Source organism: Xenopus laevis, chromosome 5S (assembly GCF_017654675.1).
Source record: "Xenopus laevis strain J_2021 chromosome 5S, Xenopus_laevis_v10.1, whole genome shotgun sequence".
In the NCBI taxonomy this organism is placed as follows: domain Eukaryota; kingdom Metazoa; phylum Chordata; class Amphibia; order Anura; family Pipidae; genus Xenopus; species Xenopus laevis.
Window position 1 is genome coordinate 138,524,865 of NC_054380.1, and position 24,570 is coordinate 138,549,434.

The 24,570-nt window shown below is 42.7% G+C and overlaps 1 long non-coding RNA gene across 2 annotated transcripts in view; it reads left to right on the plus strand.

The window, feature by feature from the left end:
* Positions 1 to 23,784, plus strand: part of LOC121394327 — a 28,807-nt gene extending 5,023 nt beyond the window's left edge. Inside the window, exons 2-4 of one of the 2 annotated variants that reach the window (XR_005961667.1) lie at positions 11,176 to 11,302; positions 14,483 to 14,553; positions 23,545 to 23,783. This is a non-coding gene — a long non-coding RNA (uncharacterized LOC121394327). Of the gene's footprint in view, positions 1 to 11,175; positions 11,303 to 14,482; positions 14,554 to 23,544 lie in introns of both variants that reach the window. The other variant, XR_005961668.1, reaches the window with a different exon arrangement.
* The last annotated feature ends 786 nt before the right edge of the window (positions 23,785 to 24,570 follow it).

The following is a 24,570-nucleotide window of genomic DNA, read 5'->3' on the forward strand; positions in this document are numbered from 1 at the left end:
TCACAGGCCCCCCTCTGTCCTCTCCCGCCTCCCCTCGCGGTGCATACCTACATCTGGCTTGTTTGTGGACGGGACAAGTGGGCAGGGCAAGAGGGCGGATCAGGAGGATCGGGCGGGGCAACCAGGCGGAGCCAGGCACTATGTGGAATGGGTCTGGGCCGGTGGGGCCCACAAGGGCTGGGGCCCACCGGGTTTTTTCCCGGCATCCCGTCGGCCCAGTCCGACGCTGGAGTAAAACGGAGCAATGGTTTTGGAACAGTCTATTTGTTAAAGCGCAGGGCCAGTGGTGTTACTAGCAGAATCATTTTAGAATCCCACTAAGACATCTTATAAACATATAATAAAACCCAGGGTCAGACTGGGCCAACGGGATACCGGGAAAGAAGCCCTGGGTCCCAGGGCGGCTGGAGCAGGGGCCCATGGAGGTGGCAGGAGGCCCAGTGGGGGTGTTTGTGGAGCCCCTGATGCCACGGCTAAACTGGGCCCAGACACCCCCCCCCCACACCTGTCCTGTGCCCCTTTGCAGTAGCAGGGTCTGTTTACTTTAGTTACTCCCCTGTTTATACTGTGTCAACTCAGGGACCATGGGGGTCATTTACAGTGCAAGAGCACTTAGGGGTGCAACATTGGGCCCCAAGGGTTAATTTGACCTAGCTTCGAGTAAAATGAATCTCCATACTGGATCCCAGTGGCATTAAAGCCCAGTAGTAAATTATCCACAGGATGACTAGTCTGGATTTGAATACCATCAGGGGTATATTTATATTTATCAAAGAGTGAAGTTAGAGATCACCCCAGTCTGTTAGACTGAAATTCCACCACTCTCCATTCATTTATATGGGAATTTCACTCTAACAGACTGGGGTGTTCTCTAACTTCACTGTAATAAAATTACCTGGTGGTCTAGTGGTGCGGCGGCGTGGACGGCCGCCACGCCGCCGTGCTCCTTCTCCTGTCTCCAGCGCCGGCGCCATCTTGGTTTCCTAGGGCGCGCGCCTGCGCGCCTCTTAAAGGTACAGGCGCGCTGGCGTGATTACGCCAGCGCACATTGGCGCACGTTTTGGCGCGAAATTTGAAAGTATTTAAGGCCCATTCATACTCCCAGCCAGTGCCCGTGATAGAACTTGTTTCTAGTGGTTTCCTGAGCCTTGTGCATCTGATCTGAATCTCGTCTGTCTGATTATCCGTGTTTGACCTTGCCTGTATCCTGACTATTCTGAAATCTGTATCCTGACCCTCGCCTGCCTACGACAACTCTTCCTGCTTAACCCCTTGATTGACAACCCGGTTTGACCCTTGCCTGCCTGACGATTCTGATATCCGCCTGCCTCGACTCTGCTTGTCTGACGATTCTCTTGCCTGCTCCATTTGTACCGTGACCTTCGGCTCAAAAGACCCTGCTAACTGCCGTGCCCCTTCGCCAGCCAGAACATCTTGCCTTGCACCCCTCGTTAAGTCCAGGTGGCACCCAAGTAAGCTGAGGGCTCCTCCCGCAGCCCAACAGTGGTCACACTACTGGTGAAGCCGAGCCAGAGACCAGGGTGCTTGGCATTTGTTCTGGTATCGGGTGCCGGTCGTGACATTATCACGGGCCATGGAGGTCGAAAGTCATGACGATGTTGCTGCTGCTTCTCCTACCGCTTCAGTTTCCCCAACTTCCACCGAAGCGCTTCTTTCCACCTTGTTACAGCGCTTGGAGGACCACGAGCGGAAGCAGAACTTCCTTCTGCAGGGTTATCATGATCTAACCCATCAGCTGGAGACTCCGCAAACTCCGCAGCAGCTGCCAGTCCTCGATCCTGCTCCTCCTGTGGGTTCTTCTGCCATGTGGGGCAACACTACTAGGCCCCATGAACCCAAAATCGTATTCCCCGAGAAATTTAGCGGGGACAGGACTAAATTTTTTGTCTTTAAAGAGGCATGTAAATTGTACCTTAGTTTCCATCCAACCGATTCGTAAGTTGCGCCAGGGGAAAAGGGATGCGGAGGTGTATTGCACCGAGTTCCGCCGGTGGGCAGTGGAAACGGGGTGGAATGATTTGGCTCTACGGAGTCAGTTTCGTTTGGGGTTATCTGACTCAGTAAAGGATAGTCTTGTAAATTACACCCTATCTTCCAACCTGGACGATCTTATGTCTCTGGCCATCCAGGTAGATAGGAGACAAAGGGAGAGAAGGGGTGAGAGGGGTGTTTCTACTTATTCTGGGGTTACTAATGTTAAGTCTAATATGGTGACCAATGTTAAGTTTTCAGACCTCTCTGTGCCTCTACCTCAGGAGGAACCTATGCAGTTAGGCATTTTTCATCTAACTCCTGAGGAAAAGGCACGCAGGCGCTCCCAAGGTTTATGTATTTATTGTGGGGAGAAGGGTCATTTCTTGAACCTATGTCCTAGGAGGAAAGGGAGGCTCCCTAACCTAAATGGAGAAGTGGAGCTCCATTTGGGCGCAGGAGTTTCCTCTCCCCAATCTTCCTCTAAGGTTTTATTACCAGTTAAACTAACCTGGCCTACGGGCTCTGTTAAGGTGTCCGCATTTTTGGACTCAGGGGCGGAGGGTAATTTTTTGGATACTGCTTTTGCAGCTAAATTCTGTATTCCTGTAGTTCCTCTAAATGCTCCCATGAGAATAATGGCTGTGGACAGAAGACCCTTAGGGTCAGGTGTAATCTCTTAGGAGACGGTAATTCTTTCCATGTGTGTTAATAACTTGCATTGTGAGGAGATAGCTTTTTACCTCATAGAGGGTGCTTCCTCTCCTCTTATTTTGGGGTTACCGTGGCTCCAGAGGCATAACCCTCTGATTGACTGGGTCTCAAGGGAGGTGGTTCAATGGGGTACTCTGTGTGGTGGGGTATGCTTTCCCTCTGTATTAGCAACTACATCTCTTGAGGGGTTACCTGCTGCATATGCAAAATTTGCTGGTGTCTTTTCTAAAAAGGCAGCAGAAACTTTACCCCCACACCGGCAGTATGACTGCCCTATAGATCTTGTCCCTGGGTCAACTCTTCCTCGTGGTAGAACCTATCCTCTTTCATTGCCCGAAGCCCAGTAAATGAAAGAGTATATAAAAGAGAACCTAGAAAGGGGTTTCATCAGACCTTCTAGTTCCCCTGCGGGGGCGGGCTTCTTTTTCGTTGGGAAAAAAGATGGTGATCATCGCCCCTGTATTGATTATAGGGGGCTCAATAAGATTACCATAAAAAATCGCTATCCTCTCCCTCTAATTTCTGAACTTTTCGATCAAGTTAAAAATGCAAAAGTCTTTACCAAGCTTGATCTTAGGGGGGCTTATAACTTGATTTGAATCAGGGAGGGGGATGAGTGGAAAACAGCGTTCAACACCAGGGATGGCCACTACGAGTATTTGGTAATGCCATTCGGTCTTTGTAACGCCCCCGCAGTGTTCCAGGAATTTGTCAATGACATCTTTCGGGACCTGCTGGGGATATTCGTAGTGGTCTATCTTGATGACATTCTTATTTTCTCTTCTAATCTAGTTGAACACAGGAATCATGTATGTGAGGTTTTACGTAGACTGAGAGAGAATAATCTGTATGCAAAACTTGAGAAGTGTACTTTTGAAGTTACCTCTGTTAAATTTTTGGGTTTTAACATTTCTAACAGGGGTCTTGAAATGGATCCAGGGAAGGTGAGAGCTGTCCTGGAATGGACCCAACCCCTTTCTTTACGAGCAACCCAAAGATTCCTCGGTTTTGCAAATTATTACCGCCAATTCATCAAGAATTTTTCCCTGGTAGTTGCTCCAATCACCAACTTGACCAAGAAGGGTGCTGACCCTAGTATTTGGCCCCCAGAGGCAGTTCAAGCTTTCGAACGCCTCAAAAAAGAGTTCAGTTCTGCCCCTATTTTGCAGCATCCTGATACTGCTTTACCATTCATTGTGGAGGTAGATGCCTCTGAAGTGGGTGCTGGGGCAGTCCTTTCCCAAAGGCACCCGATTACCAACAAGTTACATCCCTGCGCCTTTTTCTCTAGGAAGTTTTCGCCTGCAGAGGCAAACTATGATATTGGGAACAGGGAATTGTTGGCTATCAAGTGGGCCTTTGAGGAATGGCAGCATCTACTTGAAGGTGCTAAACATATGGTAACCGTATATACAGACCATAAAAACCTGCTTTACATTGAATCAGCCACACGGCTAAACCCTAGGCAAGCTAGATGGGCATTGTTCTTCACCAGGTTTAATTTTTCTTTAACATATAGGCCTGGATCTAAAAACACCAAAGCTGATGCACTCTCTAGGAGTTTTGAATCTACCTCTTCTGACTCTAGTGAGTGCATCCCCATCATTCCTAGGGAGTTGATTGTCGCCGCATTGGATTCTGACCTCTCCACCTAGTTGTCCCCTGTCCAATCTTCTGCTCCTGCAGACACTCCTTCTGGGAGAATGTTTGTGCCTGAGGAGTTGAGGGAACAAGTTCTCGAAGAGGTTCATAACTCCAAAATGGCTGGGCATCCTGGCATTTCCAAAACTATTTCTTTGTTAGCCCGTCATGTGTGGTGGCCTTCTTTTAAACAGGATGCTAAGGTTTTTGTAAATTCTTGTCCAATTTGTCAAAGGTCTAAATCCTCTCGTCAATTGTCACAAGGTCTGTTGAATCCGTTACCAATCCCTGAGAAGCCATGGTCCCATCTTTCGATGGATTTCATTGTAGATCTGCCTCCTTCCCAGGGTAAAACTGTAATTTGGGTGGTGGTGGATAGGTTTAGTAAGATGAGCCATTTTTTTTCCCTTCCACACCTCCCTTCTGCCAAAACCTTAGCCGATCTGTTTATCTCTCATATTTTCAGGTTACATGGGTTCCCTGTTAATATTGTATCTGACAGAGGAGTTCAGTTTGTCTCAAAGTTTTGGAGAGCTTTTTGTTCGTTAGTTGGGATTGATTTATCCTTCTCAACTGCTTACCATCCCCAAACCAACGGACAAACGGAAAGAGTGAATCAATCCCTTGAGCAATATCTCAGGTGTTACGTTTCTGATAACCAGTCCTCTTGGGCTGAATTGTTGCCTTGGGCAGAGTTTGCCTACAATAATGCCACTCACTCCTCCTCTGGGGAGTCTCCTTTCTTTATTGTAAATGGGCTACATCCAAAAGCATTTTCTTTTTCTGGTTTAGATTCCTCTGTACCCTCTGCTAATTCCTCTGTCAATCATTTTTCTAAGGTTTGGGCCCAAGTTCATCATTCTCTTTCTGCAGCTTCCTCTGCTCAAAAGAAAGCTGCAGATAGATCTCGTAGAGTGGCTCCTCAATACAAGGTGGGAGATTCTGTTTGGCTATCTACCAAAAATATTAAGTTGAAGGTCCCCTCTCTCAAACTGGGGCCCAGGTTTATTGGTCCATACCCAATAACTGAAATAATCAATTCTTCTTCTGTTCGTCTCCAATTACCTGCAGAATTTAAAATATCTAATTCTTTTCATGTTTCTCTTCTCAAACCAGCCACTCAAGTTCATCATATTCCTGTTCCTCTCCCAGTGTTAGTTGAAGGTCAGCCTGAATTTGAGCTCCAGGAGTTCCTCGATTCTCGTCTGGTACGGGGTAAGCTCCAGTATCTTATTAAATGGAAGGGCTATGGCTCTGAGGAGAACTCCTGGTTCTCAGTCGATGATATCAAAGCTGATCAACTCAGAAAGAAATTCCATAAGAAATTTCCTGGGAAGCCTGGGGGTCCAGTGGCCCCCCCTAGAGGGGGGTAATGTAATAAAATTACCTGGTGGTCTAGTGGTGCGGCGGCGTGGACGGCCGCCACGCTGCCGTGCTCCTTCTCCTGTCTCCAGCGCCGGCGCCATCTTGGTTTCCTAGGGCGCGCGCGGCGCGCCTGCGCGCCTCTTAAAGGTACAGGCGCGCATTGGCGCACGTTTTGGCGCGAAATTTGAAAGTATTTAAGGCCCATTCATACTCCCAGCCAGTGCCCGTGATAGAACTTGTTTCTAGTGGTTTCCTGAGCCTTGTGCATCTGATTTGAATCTCGTCTGTCTGATTATCCGTGTTTGACCTTGCCTGTATCCTGACTATTCTGAAATCTGTATCCGGACCCTCGCCTGCCTACGACAACTCTTCCTGCTTAACCCCTTGATTGACAACCCGGTTTGACCCTTGCCTGCCTGACTATTCTGATATCCGCCTGCCTCGACTCTGCTTGTCTGACGATTCTCTTGCCTGCTCCATTTGTACCGTGACCTTCGGCTCAAAAGACTCTGCTAACTGCCGTGCCCCTTCGCTAGCCAGAACATCTCGCCTTGCACCCCTCGTTAAGTCCAGGTGGCACCCAAGTAAACTGAGGGCTCCTCCCGAACCCTCACACTACTGGTGAAGCCGAGCCGAGACCAGGGTGCTTGGCATTTGTTCTGGTATCGTGTGCCGGTCGTGACATTCACTCTTTGATAAATATACCCCCTTGTGTGTCCTACACAAAATAGCTGAGCAACCTATGCAATATGTGATATGGTATAAGACGAGTACTGCTATTGTTACTACTATCTGTCCTGGGCTTAATATGGAGGGGGCCAGGAATATTGATGGTTGAATGGGAATCCTGGCAGAATTGGAATGGCCCAGCAGGATAACAACTCCCATTGGACCTTGGTATCAGTAGGCCCTCCTGCTCAACCAATCATTTTCCTTGTATATTAGGATCATGGCCTTTCTTTAGGAAAACAAAGAAAACACAACATTTTGTATCAATTCTGACCTGAACACACAGTTTTTAAAAACTGCCCACACACAGGGCCGCCATCAGGGGGGGACAGGGGGGACAAGCGTACCGGGCCCGGGCATGAAGGGGGGCCCGGCAGCGCTGCATTTTTTTGAAGATCCGGGCCCCCCTTACGAGCGCCCGAGCCGTACGTCTTGCCTCTTCAGTGCCGAATGCGGAAGTGCCGAAAAGCCGAAGCCGATGCGACGAAAAGACCCGAAGTCACGGAAAAAGCCGAAGTCCCGAAGTCACGAAGCGCCGAAAAGACCCGAAGTCACGAAAACAGCCGAAGCCGAAGTCCTGAAGCAGCGCAAAGACCCGAAGTCACGAAAACAGCCGAAGCCGAAGTCCTGAAGCAGCGCAAAGACCCGAAGTCACGAAAACAGCCGAAGCCGAAGTCCTGAAGCGGTGAAAAGACCCGAAGTCACGAAAGGAGGCGAAGTTGAAGTACTGAAGCCATGAGTTCAATTCTACTGAACACCAGTTTGTGTTTTTTTTTTTTTTTAATCCCCTGGCCACCAATGTATTATTTTAATATTCTATAGGCCCCTGCCACCAATCTTTTTTTAAAACTTTTGTTTTTGGGGCCCCAATTTTTTTTTTAACTCGTAAGGGGCCCCTTGCCACCATTGTTTTTTTTGGGGTTTTTTTTTTTTTAAAAAAAAAATTAATTTTCTTTTTGGTGGCCCCAAATTTTTTTAACTTGTAAGGGGGCCCCTGCCACCAGTTTTTTTCAAAAAAAAATTTTTTTTTTTTTAAATTTTTTTTGGGGCCCCAATTTGTTTTTAACTTGTAAGGGGGCCCCTGCCACCATTTTTTTTTTTTTCAAAAAAATTTTTTTTTCTCCAAATTTTTTTTTTGGGGCCCCAATTTGTTTTTAACTTATAAGGGGGCCCCTGCCGCCAATGTTTTTTTTTTTTTTTTCAAAAAAAATTTTTTTTTCAAATTTTTTTTTGGGGCCCCAATTTGTTTTTAATTTATAAGGGGGCCCCTGCCGCCAATGTTTTTTTTTTTTTTCAAAAAAAAATTAATTTTTTTTCAAATTTTTTTTTGGGGCCCCAATTTGTTTTTAACTTAGAAGGGGGCCCCTGCCACCAATGTTTGTTTATTTTTTAGTTTTTTTTACATTTTTTTTTGTTGGGGCCCCAAGTTTTTTTTAACAGGGGGCCCCTGCCACCAATGTTTTTAAAAAAAAAAAAATTTTAATTTTTTTTTTTTGGGGCCCCAATTTTTTTATAAGGGGGCCCTGACCATCAATAGCTTTTTACAACTTGTGTGGGGGGGGGGTTACTTTTTTAGCGCTGATGTCTGTGTGGTCTTTTAACTGCGATGTGGGCGGGATATGGGGCGGAGCTTGGTCGTCAGTGTGGGCGGGGCCCAGGGGGCCCCAAAAATTTTGTTGTACGGGGCCCCGTGATTTCTAATGGCGGCCCTGCCCACACACATTGGAAAAATAATGTTTTGGCACATATAGCTGAGAAGGAATTAGAGGAAACACCCTGAGTGTTCTGTAGCCCAAGTCTATTGCACTTTGGAACCCTGGAATTTCAGCCACATTCAGGTGGTAGCATTAAAAAAACAACTACTCTTGGGAATTTACATTTTGGGTCCACAAAGGTTCCAGTACAGCGATTCCCACGGAGCGAATGAGAATCAGCTTTTCTCAGATCTTTTCCTCAAAATACACACAAATCAGCGCTTGTGACATCGCCCTAAAGGCTAAAAGGCGCTTCAGACATTTTCAGGAAATTCTTTGCAGAATTTATGACATTAAATCTTTGTGGATGAAGGTTTTGCAGTTGTGGAGGTGACATCTGTACGGATGCTGTGGGTGTAAATCTTGCGCTTGCAATGAAACTTACACTCACCTAACTTACTTAGAACATGTCATAGTGACTTTATCTCCTGTGCAGCCTGCATTTTACTTTGAAGTCCACTTCAAAACTGGTGTTTCCTTTGATGTCAAGGTCTTGCTATGGTTTCGGCATATTTGTACTCATTTAGTTCCCAGGCAGGTCACTGTAACTGCAATGTGATCAATCAGTTTGCTCTTTCCTCTGGAGATCAAATATTCTGCAATTTATACAAAAATCCCTTTCTGTTATAATAGATTTCTTATTGTAAATGAATAGTTAATGTGCATTAAGGCAGAAATTTACATGCAGATGGTTAAAGGTATTTCAGTACACTAACAGAAAATGTTTTGTCACCCAAAGAGCTACAAATAGAATTTCATAGCATCTGGTGAAACCTACAATACTCATGGGAGCTGCCATACTCTAAATTAGAATAAAATTAGAATTAGAGTTATACTGGAAACTCCGAGTATCACTCTTGTATTACAAGGGATAATGTACCCCCTACTGTAAATGATAAGGATATTAGAAGTCACTGAGGGGTTGTTCTGTGACCATATAAAGACACAAGGCTGCAGGCTGAGTTATACAGGGAACTCTGAGTATCACTCATGTATTATAAGGGATAATGTACCCCCTACTGTAAATGATAAGGATATTAGAAGTCACTGAGGGGTTGTTCTGTGACCATATAAAGACACAAGGCTGCAGGCTGAGTTATACAGGGAACTCTGAGTATCACTCATGTATTATAAGGGATAATGTACCCCCTACTGTAAATGATAAGGATATTAGAAGTCACTGAGGGGTTGTTCTGTGACCATATAAAGGCACAAGGCTGCAGGCTGAGTTATACAGGGAACTCTGAGTATCACTCATGTATTATAAGGGATAATGTACCCCCTACTGTAAATGATAAGGATATTAGAAGTCACTGAGGGGTTGTTCTGTGACCATATAAAGGCACAAGGCTGCAGGCTGAGTTATACAGGGAACTCTGAGTATCACTCATGTATTATAAGGGATAATGTACCCCCTACTGTAAATGATAAGGATATTAGAAGTCACTGAGGGGTTGTTCTGTGACCATATAAAGGCACAAGGCTGCAGGATGAGTTATACAGGGAACTCTGAGTATCACTCATGTATTATAAGGGATAATGTACCTCCTACTGTAAATGATAAGGATATTAGAAGTCACTGAGGGGTTGTTCTGTGACCATATAAAGGCACAAGGCTGCAGGATGAGTTATACAGGGAACTCTGAGTATCACTCATGTATTATAAGGGATAATGTACCCCCTACTGTAAATGATAAGGATATTACAAATCATTGAGGGGTTGTTCTGTGACCATATGAAGGCACAATGCTGCAGGTTGAGTTATACAGGGAACTCTGAGTATCACTCATGTATTATAAGGGGTAATGTACCCCCTACTGTAAATGATAAGGATATTAGAAGTCACTGAGGGGTTGTTCTGTGACCATATAAAGGCACAAGGCTGCAGTCTGAGTTATACAGGGAACTCTGAGTATCACTCATGTATTATAAGGAATAATGTACCCCCTACTGTAAATGATAAGGATATTAGAAGTCACTGAGGGGTTGTTCTGTGACCATATAAAGGCACAAGGCTGCAGGCTGAGTTATACAGGGAACTCTGAGTATCACTCATGTATTATAAGGGATAATGTACCCCCTACTGTAGATGATAAGGATATTAGAAGTCACTGAGGGGTTGTTCTGTGACCATATAAAGGCACAAGGCTACAGGCTGAGTTATACAGGGAACTCTGAGTATCACTCATGTATTATAAGGGATAATGTACCCCCTACTGTAAATGATAAGGATATTAGAAGTCACTGAGGGGTTCTGTTAGAGGCCTTGATAAATGTTTCTAAAACATATTCTCCCATTGCCTGGATGGCTTTATATGACTGTCGAATCTTTTTAATTTTGAAAGAATATATTTATTATATTTCTGTTGTCATGTCATTTGTAAATGGACTACACAATGGTGAAGTTACATTACCTCAGTCCATAATATGTCTCACATGTCATATTTGTGAAAACGTTGGTTAAACCAACTGTTTTAGAAGTCAGACTTGCTTTAATTACACAGTGGAATGAGGCAGAGAGATCCCATTTGTGTCTGTGCAGATCTAAAACAAACAGTAGACTGTGTGAATTTCAGTCTTACAGACAGGACTGCAATTAGAACTCTAGGGGCCCCATTCTACCTACCATTGTCCACTCCAAGGGCCCAGATTATTAGCCCACTTGGTCCCCTATGGGCCCTGCCATCTATGTGCTAAGTGCTATGGGGCTCTAATTTTGGGTATGAACTAAATAGACCATGCCCAACCACACCTCTGATCTGCTCTGAACACACCCCATTATCACTAATTATCCCCAATTCTGGCCGTACCTTGCCTGTCCTGCTCCTTTTAGGGCAGAGGCACAAGGGACTGCAATTCATGTACCTCTACCCTCAGGGTTTGTGATTCTGGACCATTGGCCGCTATCGGCCCATGATAGTATTCACCCCTGTGTTCAACAATGGATTTCATACTGAATCTCTATTCTATTTCTTTTCAGATCACTGCAGCCTACCTGCCATTTAAGGGTCATGGCTTTTGCGGCCCCAAAGCACATGGAGGGCCCCAAATTACAAACCAAAATGAGTACATGGACCCCATTAAACCACCAGCTCATGAATGACAGAGTAAGTTCATTCAGCCTTTACATGACAGAGGATTGTGTGAGTTGTTTTTAGTTTATACAGGGGATGCAGTGCTTTATAGAGACAATGGGAGGACACCAAACTCTTACAGGGGTTTAATGTATAGAAAGGGTTCCTGCCCAAAAACTGCTAAATCTGTGATGGAAACACACAGAGCCGCAACAAGAGGGTTAGAGATTCATCATGGCTGGACTTGTACTGTACCTAAACACATGTATTAGCTGGTTGCTCCTCAGAACAAACACATCGCGGCACATTTATTAAGGGTCGAATTTTGAATTCATGTCAGTTTTTATAAACTCCCATGAACTCGAAAATCGACCAATCGAAATTCATTAAAAAACTCGGATGAATAGAATCGGCCCGAAAACTCGAATCGACTTTGAATCGAATTCGATTCTAATTTAAAAAACTTGATTCAAGTTTTTTTCTCCAAAAAAAACTCGAAGCTGCAAACAACTGAAAATTGATCCTTGGGCCTCACCCATTGACTTAAACAGCAATTCAGCAGGTTTTACTGTAGGTGATGGTGAATAGTTGAATTCGAGTTCTTAAAGGGCCAGAGTATGATGAAACTTGAAAATCACATTTTTTTAAAAACTCAAATCAAATTTGAATAACTACCTAGTCAAATTTGATAGTTTTGACCATAAACGTGAAAATTTTAATTTTCAATTCGACCCTTGATAAATGTGCCCCATCATGCAGGGCCGAAATCAGGGGTGCACAGGGGGAACAAGTGTTCCAGGGCCATAAGGGGTCCTCCTTAACAGTGCCAAAGCCGTGCCGCCTCCTTCCGAAGCCCTGAACATGCGAATGTGGAAGTGCCGAAAAATCCGAAGCGGCGAAAAGACCAAAAGCCACAAAAACAGCCGAAATTGAAAAGACCCAAAGTCACAAAAGGAGGCGAAGTTGAAGTCCCGAAGCCACGAGTTCAATTCCTCTGAACACCAATGTTTGGGTTTTTTTAGTCCACTGGCCACCAATGTATTATTTTATTATTTTATATACCCTAACCCTATAGGCCCCTGCCACCAATGTTTTTTTAAAAAATATTCTTTGGGGCACCAATTTTTTTTTACTTGTAAGGGGGGCCCTGGTGCCAATGTTTTTTAAAAAAAAATATTCTCTGGGCCCCAATTTTTTTTAACTTGTAAGGGGGGCCCTGGTCTTATAATGTGTTTGTGGGGGGTTATCTTTTTTAGCGTCTGTGCGGTCTTTTAACTGTGATGTGGAGTGGGCGGGATCTGGGGCGGGGCTTGGGGTCGGGGTTATAACAAGCCCCGTGATTTTCTAACGGCGGCCCTGCCATCATATATAATGTATCATGTATAATGTATATGGAAGTATTAAGTGCGAATATACACTGAAGCTTCCTTATCAAATGACTAGAAATCAGTTTACCTCTTGGCACAACAAAATGGCCCATTTGTTTTGAACAAATGAATTCTAATGGGAATATCATTGAAGGCACCAGTGTATGTTTTGGAGGCTTATTTCAGATTTTAGAGGTTTTGAATTTATTAGAAGTTCCTATTATAAAAAGTACGAATGAAAAAAGTGCCGAACAATAAGGGAAAAAAAAGCTCTAAAAATTAGTTCTTCAATAATTCGTAGCGAAGAAAAATCCAAAAACCTCTTAATATTCTGATTGGTTTAAAAATGGTCCAATCATGATCCAATGGGATCAATTCTCCTCCCATTGACGTCTACAGCACCTCAACAACTTTCACTTGGCGAACTTTGGCTTGAAAGGCTTTTCGTGTGTTTTTTTTCAGAAAAATAGGAAAACAACACATTTTTTGTGATTCATGAACAAAATAGCAATTTGATTATTGGAAAAGGGCTACTTAGGGGCAGATTTATCAAAGGTCAAGATGAATTTTCAAATGTAAAAAAATGTCGAAACAACATGTTAAATAGAAAAACCAGAAAAAATCTCGAATTATTACAGCTTTTTTTTTTAGAAAAATAGGAAAACAACAAATTTTTTATGATTCATGAACAAAATAGCAATTTGATTGTTGGTAAAGGGCTACTTAGGGGCAGATTTATCAAAGGTCGAGGTGAATTTTCGAATGTAAAAAAATGTCGAAAAAACATTTTAAAAAAATTGTAAAAGTTATAATTTTACTGGCTAAGGTGACAGTTTTAGTATTTTTCAGGTTACTTTAGATCCAAGTGGTTGGAGGAATTTTTAGGGTCTGGCCACACGGGCAAATTCGTGGAGATTAGTCGCCAGGTGACAAATCTCCTCTTCTTCGTGGCGACTAATCTCCCTGATCTGCGTTGCCCTGCCTTTCGCCAGCTAAAAGTTAAATTGTCTGGGGCAGTCACACGGAGCGATTCATTTTCCGAAGTTGCCTGAAGTTTCCTCGCGAGGCAATTACGGGCGACTTCAGCGTTCCGCGTGCCTGCCCCCAGGCGATTTAAATTTTAGCAGACTAATCTCCCCCAATCTCCCTGTGTGGCCAGACCTTTAGACCAAATTTCAAAGACTTTTAGACAAAACAGAATACATTATAATATAAATTCATTCCTGTGGGTTGTCTTGTTCCTAAAAAGAAAATCCATTTTGCTTCTTGTTTTAACAGTCTGTCTACAGTATTTCCGCCTCTAATGTGCAGTGAAATTTGTTCTACACCAATGACTGAGAAACAATTGAGGGACCTATTTTTACAGCCACTGTAGTTGTGCTGTTTTCATTTTTAATGTTCAGAATACGCGTAAGGCCACCCTCTGAGATGTTCCTTTTTGCGTAATAAATCATTTTTTATTTGCATTGTATTTTGGAGTGAAGTCCAGTTTTTGTGCCAGCCAACCATTGAATTGAGACTACATCAATAATGTAAGGGTACTTATTTATGGAAAATTATAAGCTTATGAAACGCTGACCCCTAGTGGTAGCAACATAAAAAGTAATGGCATTATTTTAGGCTGTGCACTAATTCTAAAGGTAATTTACATTATTCATTGGTAGGATTTTTTTTCCGTTAATCCATTCCAAAATATATCAATCTTTTTTTGAACATGGTGCCAGTGTGTCCAGCATATAGCTATACTCGCTTTCAATGCATAGTCCTAGTTGCAGCTCCTTGTCCCGATTCTATTCAGAACATTCTTTCACTCAATATTTAGAAATGTATTTTGTTATATTTACAGGTGAGGGCTGTCATATCGTTTCCCCTAGATGGTATATTAGATGGTATAATTTACTGAATACATTGAAAAAGGTGAGGATGAAGGTAATTTTGAAAAACATTACCTAGAGAGCTGTCGTTTTGCTGAGAGAATTAAGCGAGAGGAGAATCCATTCTTTGCAGTCAAATAGTGGAAGTTAAAGGAGAACCAAACCCTTTTTTATTAAAATCCCCTATCCCCACGGAAATAGCCGAAGTGCTGGAAGAAGACCTGAAGATTACTGAAGAGAAGAAGATGGCACCCGTGAACTCTGATGCCCTGAATCTGCAACGAAGAGTAAGTAAAGAGTAAGGGGCATTTACACAGGGTAACAGCTAGGCTGGGGGGGCAGGGAGGGGGTCTATGTAGTATAGGGGGGTAGGGGATTTTAATAAAAAGGGTTTGGTTCTCCTTTTACTTAGGTTCAGCAGCCCTTTAACAGTAATGATGCAGGCCTTCAAAGTTGTCTCCCACAGCTCCCCATCTTCTGATTTTACATAGTAACAAACATAGCAAGTCAGGTTGAAAGACACAGGTCCATCAAGTTCAACCTTTTAAAGGAGAACTAAACCCTAAAAATGAATGTGGCTAAAAATTTCATATTTTATATAGTGAACTTATTGCACGAGGCTAAAGTTTGAGCTTGTCAATAGCAGCAATGATCCAGGACTTCAAACTTGTCACAGGGGGTCACCATCTTGGAAAGTGTCTGTGACACTCACATGCTCAGTGGGCTCTGATTGGCTGTTGAGAAGCTAAGCTTAGGGCTCGTCACTAATTATCCAGCAGAAAATGAGCTTCCCTGGCTGTAATATAAGCTGATGCTACAGGTTTGCTGATTATTAAATTCTGATGCTAATTGCACTGGTTTCTGTGCTGCCATGTAGTAATTATGTGTATTAATTACTAATCAGCCTTATATTGTGACATTTCTATTCTATGTGTACTGTATATTGTGAGTGGCTCCCTAAGCTCAGTAAGTGACAGCAGCACAGAGCATGTGCAGTGAATCAGCAGAAAAGAAGATGGGGAGCTACTGGGGCATCTTTGGAGACACAGATCTTTACTGCTAAAGGGCTGTGGTTGCCTTGGGCTGGTACTGAAGCACAAAACATCATGTACAACATTTCTACCTACTTTTTTAGTTAACTTTCCTTGTCCTTTAAGTCTACATATAACCTGCCTAACTGTCAGTTGATCCAGAGGAAGGCAAAAAACCCTATTTGAAGCCTCTCCAATTGAAGCCTCTCCAATTTGCCTCAGAGCCCGAAAAAATTCCTTCCTGACTCCAAGATGCAATCGGAGTAGTCCCTGGATCAACTGTGTGCTCTGAGCTGCAGTTGGGAAGCTAAACTTAGGGGTTGTGGGAAACATGAAAACATTAGCAGAAAGCAGGATTCGTTTTTCATAAAAGCTGATAGTACAGGGCTGATTATTAATTAAATCTTGACACCGAATGAACTGGTTTCTATGCTGCCATATAATGTGAATTAGAATGAATTACTTGCATTGTGTGGTTTATATTGTAATTATACTGTAAATTGTAAGGCCAGACAGTAGCCCAGAGCATGTGCTGTGCATCAGAAGAAAAGATGGGGCAGCTTCAGAAGCACAGACCTTCCATGTTAACAGATAGTAGGGGCAGCATCTGTAATGTCACTATTTGCTTAACTATAACTAACTAAAAGATTTAGTTCCCTTTTATGGTGGTGGGTCCTGGGGCAAAATACTTTGTGCCTTTTTGAGATCTCATTATTTATAGTAGATACCTTTCATTACGGTTTTTTTTTATAAAAATCCAAATTTATCTCATTATTTTCTAAAATATATTCTGACCAAAGCCACACAGGTTATTTCTGCTTATTTATTAATCCAGTTCGGAACATAACTCGAAAAGTTTACGGATTTTCCGCTTGAAAAATAATTTTTTTGCACTAAAAGAATGAAATCTTCAGATTATTGCACGAAACCCAGCGCAGATCCAGATAACTTCGGGACTTCTCCCATTGACTTATATACAACCTCGGCAGGTCTGAGATGCTGGATTTTCGGATTCTGACTTTTTCCTTCCTCGGTGTGTAGTAAATCCCGAAATATTCAATTTTTTTCACAAAAAATTTGGATTTTATAGTCAAAAAAACTCAAATTTTTTAAGTTCTTGGCATTCAGACTTTAATAAATAATCCCCTAACTATAACCCCCAACAATTAATGAAGAAACTCTTAAAAGTTTTTATTATAATGAGATATTAGCCACTGGCTGTTTGTAATGGACACAACGTAAAAAGAATCACTTATCTTCCTATTTAGCCCTTACATTTTCTCTCCATTGTCTCATTCTGATCTTTATCTCACTGTAAAATAATAGAAAACACATTTCTAGACAAACCTTCACACTTCCATTGTTGGCTGCTGCGTGTTGACTTCATTCTGACAGTTGTGAAGATGCTGGCGACCCCGAGTCTGGCCAGATAGATGATATCACTGGGATGACAGCACGAAGGCTTTGTAACATATATTTCTGCACTTGTTTATAAAAACTTTAGTAGTACTAAGATGGATCAGTATTATGGTGCAGCTAGAGAAGGATGGGAATTATGGTGCAGCTAAAGATGGATCAGTGTTATGGTGGATCTAGAGATGGATGAGTATTATGGTGCAGCTAGAGATGGATCAATATCATGGTGCAACTAGAGAAGGATGGGAATTATGGTGCAGCTAGAGAAGGATCAGTTTTATGGTGCAGCTAGAGATGGATGAGTATTATGGTGCAGCTAGAGATGGATCAGTATTATGGTGCAGCTAGAGAAGGATGGGAATTATGGTGCAGCTAGAGATGGATCAGTTTTATGGTGCAGCTAGAGAAGGATGAGTATTTTGGTCCAACAAGAGAAGGATCAGTGTTATGGTGGAGCTAGAGATGGGTAAGTATTATGGTGCAGCTAGAGAAGGATGTGTATTATGGTGCAGCTAGAGATGGATCAGTATTACAGTGCAGCTAGAGATGGATGAGTATTATGGTGCAGCTAGAGATGGATGAGTATTATGGTGTAGCTAGTGATGGATCAGTATTATTGTGCGGCCATATAGCTTTACTCCAGAGCCACAGTTGTGGTGTAAGGTAATGTACTATTTGCCTCTCACCCCAGACACACTCAGGTTCTATTATGGCAGAATTACATGTCAAATATTCCCAGATGGATTGTTTTCCTGCAGCTTCATTAAAATAATACAACATTTTCCCAGCAAGTGTATCCAAGTCTTTAACTAGAAAGGTGAAAGGTGCCCTTCATGTTGTGCTGCAGGTGTCATTCTGGCCTTTGTAAATGAGCACTTAATCATATGATTGCCCCTTGCAGGTTACTTTGTCTTCATTTTTCTTTCTTCTAATGTTCTTTTGTACGTGTTACCCAGGAACTCATAGGAAATAGTGCAGCATACTGGACCACATAACAACTTTCCCTTTTTTGCCTTTACCCTTCGACCTCAGGATAATCAGATGGATTGGCATTGTTAATTAAATCTTTATGTTTTGTCTGAAACTTTTTGTCATTTTTAGTTCAGATGACTTCAGGTAAATCTTTGAAAAAATGATAGTCAGTTGCTTCAATAGGATAATCAGACTGTTAAACAGCCCTGTCCTGCTTAATGGCTGAGATTCTAGCTATCTGTATAACAGAACATTCTGTCCCAGTGATCCTATCTGATCCCCATTGTAAGCAGCAGTCCTGTCCTGCTGTATGGCAGCTGAGATTCTAGCTATCTGTATAACAGAACATTCTGTCCCAGTGGCTGCACAGATCTTATCTGATCCCCATTGTAAGCAACAGTCCTGTCCTGCTTTATGGCAGCTGAGATTCTAGCTATCTGTATAACAGAACATTCTGTCCCAGTGGCTGCACAGATCCTATCTGATCCCCATTGTAAGCAACGGTCCTGTCCTGCTTTATGGCAGCTGAGATTCTAGCTATCTGTATAACAGAACATTCTGTCCCAGTGGCTGCACAGATCCTATCTGATCCCCATTGTAAGCAGCAGTCCTGTCCTGCTTTATGGCAGCTGAGATTCTAGCTATCTGTATAACAGAACATTCTGTCCCAGTGGCTGTACAGATCCTATCTGATCCCCATTGTAAGCAGCAGTCCTGTCCTGCTTTATGGCAGCTGAGATTCTAGCTATCTGTATAACAGAATATTCTGTCCCAGTGGCTGCACAGATCCTATCTGATCCCCATTGTAAGCAGCAGTCCTGTCCTGCTTTATGGCAGCTGAGATTCTAGCTATCTGTATAACAGAGCATTCTGTCCCAGTGGCTGCACAGATCCTATCTGATCCCCATTGTAAGCAGCAGTCCTGTCCTGCTTTATGGCAACTGAAATTCTAGCTATCTGTATAACAGAACATTCTGTCCCAGTGGCTGCACAGATCCTATCTGATCCCCATTGTAAGCAGCAGTCCTGTCCTGCTTTATGGCAGCTGAGATTCTAGCTATCTGTATAACAGAACATTCTGTCCCAGTGGCTGCACAGATCCTATCTGATCCCCATTGTAAGCAGCAGTCCTGTCCTGCTTTATGGCAACTGAAATTCTAGCTATCTGTATAACAGAACATTCTGTCCCAGTGGCTGCACAGATCCTATTTGATATGAATAATTGCTCATCTTTTGATTCTGGCCATACCCTATAGCAGCCTCCTTACTGTTTCGTGCTTGAGGGGAACATAGGGATACAGTGAAGGATGAGTGATCATTACAAGGTTTCCTATAAAACATTCAGACTATTTAGGGCAGGTGAGAAGCTGCTCTTTGCAACTACCCTGGATATTTGTTGACACTTAAAATGAAGAAAACCAATTAGGGGTATTTATGAGCAGAGATATCCTCAAGCACTCCTAATTGCTCCAGCCGTAGGCCACTATATTATCTTCACAAAGGTGAATCACCTTGAAACCAGACTCAATTGCTGCAAATTTTTCTGTAATTACTGCAGATTTTTTTGTAATTGCTGCAAATTTTTCTCCTCGTCCCCTGAGGTGTTTGGCCGGGGGAAGGGATGCTGGGAGATGTAGTTCTATAAGAGTTCGCTTTATGGCACAGCATGCTGGGACAACTGCCCTGGCAATGGAAATGTACATTGCCTAAACCAATGGAAGAAGCGGCTAAGGGATTCCAGTTTTATGGAGAACAGTAGAAGCATGGGGAATATGTTCAAGTCTAAGCAAGTATTCCATCAAGGTTCTAAAATAATATATATATATATATATACTGTATATGTCATACTGAGCAGCCAGTGCTTTATTAGGAGACATTGATACTCACCTGTACATGATCACTGCTCTGTCCTCAGTATGTGGGGTTTGCAATTACTCATGTAATATTGCCTGTATAAAAGCTTTTATTTGCCTTACATCACACATATTCCTTTGAGTGTTACTTCTAATAAATATACAGTGCTGGGGAATGTCAAGTCTTTATGATCAATGGATTGTATGAAAGGAACCAGCCGATTGCAGGCAGTTCCCTACATTTACCATAGGAAATGCAGAAATCTATCAGCTTGGTGGGACAATTTCTAACATCCTCCTCTCAGGCACAACATGGCTCTTCTGCTGCATTAAAGGGATTCTGTCGTAGTTTTTTTATAGTGTTGCTTTTTATTCCTAAATGACACTGTTTACACTGCAAATAATTCACTGTACAATATAAAATGTCATTCCTGAACCAACAAGTGTATTTAGTTGTAATATTGGTGTGTAGGTGCATCTCAGGTCATTTTGCCTGGTCATGTGATTTCAGAAAGAGCCAGCACTGCACTATGGAACTGCTTTCTGGCAGGCTGCTGCGCTCTCTGCACTAGTGATGTGGCCCCCCCGACCCCCGTCTGGCGCTGAAGGTGAGTGCCGTGGGGAGGCAGAAAAATACGAATGCCGCCTCGGGCTGTAAATTGGGCAGGATCGCCCTGTACGGAAGAATCAGATCCATGCCAGCAACCTAACTCCAGCTGGGCTAGGTCAGGACCTGGAGGTAGGTTGCTGGCATGGATCAGCTGCTGTGTAGCCATGGGGGCCGCCATTGAAGCACAGGATACACAGTAGATAACAGATAAGTACTACTATAGTTTATATAAACAAGCTGCTGTGTAGCCATGGGGGTAGCCATTCAAGCACAGGATACACAGTAGATAACAGATAAGTACTACTATAGTTTATATAAACAAGCTGCTGTGTAGCCATGGGGGCAGCCATTCAAGCACAGGATACACAGTAGATAACAGATAAGTACTACTATAGTTTATATAAACAAGCTGCCGTGTAGCCATGGGGTCGCCATTGAAGCACAGGATACACAGTAGATAACAGATAAGTACTACTATAGTTTATATAAACAAGCTGCTGTGTAGCCATGGGGGCAGCCATTCAAGCACAGGATACACAGTAGATAACAGATAAGTACTACTATAGTTTATATAAACAAGCTGCTGTGTAGCCATGGGGGCAGCCATTCAAGCACAGGATACACAGTAGATAACAGATAAGTACTACTATAGTTTATATAAACAAGCTGCTGTGTAGCCATGGGGGCAGCCATTCAAGCACAGGATACACAGTAGATAACAGATAAGTACTACTATAGTTTATATAAACAAGCTGCTGTGTAGCCATGGGGGCAGCCATTCAAGCACAGGATACACAGTAGATAACAGATAAGTACTACTATAGTTTATATAAACAAGCTGCTGTGTAGCCATGGGGGCAGCCATTCAAGCACAGGATACACAGTAGATAACAGATAAGTACTACTATAGTTTATATAAACAAGCTGCTGTGTAGCCATGGGGGCAGCCATTCAAGCACGCCGATGACACAACTGTGTTGGGGCTCATCAACCACAATGACGAGTCGGGGTACAGAGATGAGATTCAGCAGCTGGCAGTCTGGTGCAGTGAGAACAACCTGTCACTGAATGTGGATAAAACTAAAGAGATGATCGTCGACTTCAGGAGAACTCGTCCTGCTCACACACTACTCAACATCAACGGCTCCACAGTAGAGACAGTAAAGAACACCACATTCCTGGGACTCCACATCTCGGATGACCTCACCTGGACCACCAACACCGACTCCATCACCAAAAAGGCTCAGCAGTGTCTTCACTTCCTAAGACGACTGAAACGGGCCAGCCTTCTGCCTCCCACCCTCACAGTGTTCTACAGGGGCACCATAGAGAGCGTCCTGATGAGCTGCATCTCCATCTGGTACAGAAGTGCCAGCTCTGCTGACCGGAAAAGTCTACAGGGGACTGTCAGAGCAGCTGGCAACATCATTGGAGCGGCTCTTCCATCACTGCAGGACATGTTCCACAAGCGCTGTGTAAGAAAGGTCTCCTGCACTGGACTCCACACACCCCTCACATGGACTGTTCATGCTGCTCCCACCCGGCAGACGCTTTTGCAGCATTAAAGCCCAAACAACCAGGCTGAGCGAAAGCTTTTTTCCACAAGCGATCAGACTCCTCAACTCACTGCCTGTCCTCCCACTACATTCCACACTCACCTGAATTGTGAACTGAACTTTGTCAACTGTTAATTTATTTGCACAATTCTAAAGGTTTACACTTGTATTTATCCAATCTCTGCCAATATATTGCACATTTCATGTTTACATATTTATTGTGTATTTTTAAGTCCCTGTTTGTGATATGTACTAGCTGGAGCCACGTCGTCTCGTCTCACTGTGTATTCGTATACTGCTCAGATGACAAGTTTACTTTGACTTTGATCAGGCAAAGGTCCGATGGACCTGTATATAGGCAGCTTTCTATCAGAGCACCCAGCCTGATCTTTGTTTTCTCATCAAAAGTGGGGGAGATAAGAAAACAAACGTTTAATTATAGTTTCCCTTTACTTGATCGCATCCTCCCAGGCTTAATATAATTACAGGTTTAGCTAAGGATCAGTGATCCTGCTACAGCTCCAATCCTATTGCTGGAAGGGGTAGAATGAAATAGATTTCCTTATAAATACAGAGATAAAGAGACATCGGCTTTCAGTGTTACTATAGATATAGAACAGAAGCACACATTCTCATGTTTAAGATAATTGTTGTGCGAGAGAGATTCACTTCATTTTAGGTAAACTTACCCTTTAACTGGTAATGTAAATAGGGATGCACCGAAAACACTATTTGAGATTCAGCCAAATCCCCATATTCTTCATGAAAGATTTGTCCGAATACCAAACTGAATTTGCATATGCAAATTAGGGGCAGGAAAAAGTGTAAAAAATGTTGTGATAAAAACTTATGTGATTTTCCTACTAGCCCCTAATTTCCCTATGTAAATGAGGATTCGGATTAGGATTCGGTTTGGCCAGGCAAAAGGAAAAGGCTGAATCCAAATCCTGATAAAAAAGGCACAAAACATGAAAAAGGCAGAATCCCAAACTGAAATCTTAACTCTACGCATCCCTAGTTATTAAAGGACCAGTAACGTCAAATTTGTTTTAAAAAACAAAAATGTGTTTGTATAGAACAAAAAAATGACACCAAGACATATGTAACTTTAAAATAGCCAAGTCTTTATTAAGAAATAACTTACAGAAACTCCACTTGCGCAACTCTTCAGAAAAGGCGACGATCCATCGTGCGGTGCTTCGATTTCTCCTCCCCGCCTTCTATAGGAGAGAGCCAGAGAGGAGAAATCGAGCGCCGCACGATGGATTGTCACCCTGACGGCTTTTCTGAAGAGGAGCACAATCGGAGAATCATTAAGTTAATTTTTAATAAAGACCTTGAGATTTTAAAGTTACTTATGGCTCTGTGTTTTTTTCCATCAATACAAATGGATTTTTTTTTTTTTAAAATGGCGTTACTGGTCCTTTAACACCAGTAAGAGCATTGTGCTCATGTTCTAACTTGCAGAAGCCTGTTTCAAGCATATTGCTGTTTGGTTGCTATTGGCAACTGCACTGGTGCAATTTAGCATCTGTGTTTATAAATCATCAACTATGGCTTTAATAGGGTGTCTGATTATTTCCTCTTTCATTTCAGATTTTCAGCCGAATAGCATTTCTATAATGGGTCAGCGAGTCGGCTGCTTATCGCTTTATGTGCGGCGAAATAAAGACACACAGATATTCTTGCTACAACAGATGCCTAAGATTCCTTATTGCATGGCTGCAGAAGGTGCAGGTTCCCAGGTGATAATAAGCCAATATGCCTGAATTAAAATAAAAATACACTTTGCACTTTTTTTCTGTCATTTTCTGAAACTTTCATGGTGGCAATGTGAATTATTGCCCAGTTCTTGTAACCCACGGCAACCAATCACCCTTTTCTGGTGGTTAATTAGTCAATTAAGTGCTGTGATTGGCCATTTGGTGGAGTTCCAGACTACAGCCAAAAAGCTGTTTTGAGTACAGGTATGGGATCCATTATCTGGAAACCCATTATCTAGGAAGCTCTGAGTTACGGAAAGGCATCTCCCATAGACTCCATTATAATCAAATAATTCAAATTTTAAAAAATGATTCCCTTTTTCTGTGTAATAATAAAACAGTCGCTTGTACTTGATCCCAACTAAGATATAATTAATCCTTATTGGAAGCAAAACCAGCCTGTTGGGTTTATTTCATGTTTATATGATTTCCTAGCTGAATAAGAAGGGTTTCAGATAGATCACCAGAAATAAAGACTTTTTCCAATTATTTTCTATTTTCTATGTTTTTCTAATATTGAAGTGTAAAGTGTCATTTTCACCACCTTAGGGTCAGGGTCACCCGGCGACAAATCTCCCTGAATCTGCCTGTGTGCCCTGACCCTAAAGCAGCTCTGGGAAGGGGTCGCCGACCATGTAAACTGTTTATACATTTAGTTGAACCATTTCTTATCTTTGTCCCTGCTGAGCAGAATCCATGGGTTTCATTACAGGCAGCTGTTAGACTTGATACAATAGTTGCTGATATTCCACAAATACTGCTGAGCCATGGAGCAACTAATTGTTGCAAAATTGTAACCGATGAAAGTTTGCGCCTGAATTACTGAGCTGTCAGAGTGAAACACCAGACACAAGAATAT